This window comes from Engraulis encrasicolus, chromosome 12 (assembly GCF_034702125.1).
Source record: "Engraulis encrasicolus isolate BLACKSEA-1 chromosome 12, IST_EnEncr_1.0, whole genome shotgun sequence".
NCBI lineage: Eukaryota > Metazoa > Chordata > Actinopteri > Clupeiformes > Engraulidae > Engraulis > Engraulis encrasicolus.
This window is the reverse complement of record NC_085868.1, coordinates 31,483,586-31,486,921: the sequence shown is the minus strand read 5'-3', so window position 1 is coordinate 31,486,921 and position 3,336 is coordinate 31,483,586.

Here is a 3,336-nt window from a genome sequence, read left to right as displayed (position 1 = left end):
ATTTTGGTTTCACATAGTTTCCTTACCGGGGTGACTATCCCTATGACATATGACAAAGCATTTATGGCTAGTGCTATCAAAGCTGTAGGAGAGAGCAACATCCAGCAGTGTGTGGCAGAAAGGTTTAGCCCATCAAATGAGCAAAGTGAGAATCTTTCTGTAATGGGATATTTTAGATAATATGTTTTAACATTCTCAGCCTACTTCCAATTTATGTAGGCAATAATGATCTAAGAATGAATTGAAAATGTGTTTTAAAAATTTTTCTTTGGTACTATACTGCTGTACTGCAGATGTAAACTACTCTCCTTGTATTGCAATACCAGTCCTGCCGCTAGGTGGTGGTAATGTGCTGAAATCAGCTCACATTGTGGCTCCTAGTGTTTCTTTGTCGAAGTACACTAGATCCTAATCTAAACAAGGCAGATTACCACTCATCTCCGTGTCTCGCTTACAGCCACCTACGTGTCACATGTAGCATGAGAGAAAGCTGTGCAGTAAACCGCTCTTGGGGATGGGATTTTTCATTAGAAAGAGAAATGTAATCTGAGGCAGCCTCTCTCTCTCTCTCTCTCTCTCTCTCTCTCTCTCTCTCTCTCTCTCTCTCTCTCTCTCTCAGAGCTATCTCTCTGGTGGTTTTGTGCAGTTGAGCTCCCATCTATCTGATAGGGAATTTGCATTTCCGGCGTTAGTTCAGTTTGCCTCTATGGAAAGTAAGCACTCGACACCAAAAATAGTGTACGCTAGAGTGCCTCTGCGTTTAGTCATCCGCGCCGCTCTGCTCTGCGCTCAGCATCTTAGGCAAAGCTGTGTTGCGTGTACATAAAATACCACATAAGAACCAGGAAACAGTTTTTAACCTCAAATCCAGTCTGAATGTTTGAACGTTTTATAGCCTACTATCTCTCGCTGCTAAAGCCAGAATCTTCCTTCGTAAATCCAGCAGACGTCGCTTATGCAGGAAAAGGTTTTCAAAACCTTTCTGTGATCTGTGCACATATCCCGCCTGACAGCTGAGCTGGGAAAATATGGAATTAGCTGATTGCTTGGTGAAGTGCGAGATAAATATCCTAACAAGGGCAGCAAGCACACTCGCATGGGAATCTTCTGCTATAAGTTTCATGAATACTCCATATAGACACACACACTCACACATGGACACACACACACACACACACACACACACACACACACACACACACACACACACACACACACACACACACACACACACACACACACACGTACACACAGATGCATGCATGCATGCACACACACACGCACGCACACACACACACACGCATGCGCACACACTCACACAGGGAATATGGTGGTTGTTTGAATGCTGCTCTTCACCATACACTTATCAATTTCCAGAATTCTCCATTCACTGTGAAAGAAAAAACTGACCTGTGTGTGTGTGTGTGTGTGTGTGTGTGTGTGTGTGTGTGTGTGTGTGTGTGTGTGTGTGTGTGTGTGTGTGTGTGTGTGTGTGTGTGTGTGTGTGTGTGTGTGTGTGAGAGAGAGAGAGAGAGAGAGAGAGAGAGAGAGAGAGAGAGAGAGAGAGAAAGAAAGAAAGAAAGAAAGAAAGAAAGAAAGAAAGAAAGAAAGAAAGAAAGAAAGAAAGAAAGAAAAACGATAGAGTGAGGAGAGGCTGAGAAAGAGAGAACGATAGAGAGATAAAGCGATGGCGAGGAGGAAGGAGGCGTCTACACTAGGCTTCTGAGAAACAAGGGAGATAAACAAAGCCGACATGCGCGCGAACAAGTGTGCTCGTCGAATGACGAGGGGTGACAACTTAAAATGGGTTACATGCCTGACTTCCCTTTCGCCGCCTGAGATAATAACAGGAACCAGCTGTGAGTGAGCGGTTCAATACCGCCACACGCCTGTTACCATTTATACATGACAGGCAGCAGAGGTGGAGGTGCTAACGCCGCGCCGGCCTCCCGTTTGAAGAAAAGGAGAGAGAGGGCGGGAGAGGGAGAGGGTGTGTGAGAAAGAGAGAGAGAGAGGGGGAGAGAGAGGGAGAGAGAGAGAGGGAAGGGGAGAGGGGTGGTGGGAGAGGGAGTGGGAGTGCTAATGTTGAGGAAAGAGAGAGAGGGAGAGAGAGACAGGCAGACAGAGAGAGGGGGTGCTGGGGAGGGGAGTGGGAGTTGGGATGCCGAAGAGAGAGAGAGAGAGAGAGAGAGAGAGAGAGAGAGAGAGAGATGTTGGAGAGAGAGAGAGAGCGAGATAGGGGGGGGGGTGCTAATGCTGGCCTATTTGAAGGAGGAGTGAAAAGAAAGCCAGTGGGGGTGAGAGAGAGAAGCGGAATGGACAGATGATGACAGAGAGGAGGGAGAGGTGAGAGAGAGAGGAGGCTTCTACGAAAGGGTGACAGTGAGAGGAGGAGAGGGAGGGTTCAGCAGAGAGGAGGAAAACAGATAGACAGAGAGAGGGAGAAAAAGAGAGAAGGAGAGCTCTTGAAATTGTGTTGACCAACGATGTCACACTATCAGCTCTTCTGAGGAGGGGAGATGGAGAGGGGGGGAAGGAGTAAGAGGAGGTGGTACTAGGGAAGAAGAGGTGGTACTCCATAGCGGGTGAGCACTGCTAAAAAATAAAACAAAACAGATGATGCAGGGAAATGGCATGACATGAAAAGAGTGGGGGATGAAAAATGCAAGGAAATAGAGGAGGAGAAAGAAGAAGAGTAAAAAAGAGAGAATGAGGAGAAGAGAGAAAGAAAAAGAGTGAGAAAGGCAGATGGAGAGAAGGGGGTGGGGGCAGCCTAGATATGACGACCAGCAATAAGCGGTTAAGGACTGAAATTGCATGAAAACATGGCTCAATGAAAAAGACAAGGGAAGACAGGAGGAGCGAAAGAGAATTGGGGAGGATGAGAAGAGAATGAAGAGAAGAGAAAGATAGATGGAGAGAGGGGAGGGACAGCAGAAGAGAGTGGGTAGCCTTAGCCTTATGACAGCCAGTGATGATAAGCGATGAGGAACCCCACCTGAGGCTCGGTCAAGAGGACTTAACCTTCCCATATCTTCTCAACTCCCCCCCTCTACTCTGCTCTGCCCTCTGTCACAGGCCACACAGACCCATGGCTGAGTATATTTAAACATGTCAACGTGTCAAAAGGGGCGCACACACACACACACACATGAAATCTTCCATATGGGTCAGCACCATTGCACAAACATACATGGAAGTGAAAATACACACACACCCACGCACGCGCACGCACACACACACACACACACACACACACACGCACGCACACACACACACACACACACACACACACACACACACACACACACACACACACACACACACACACACAAA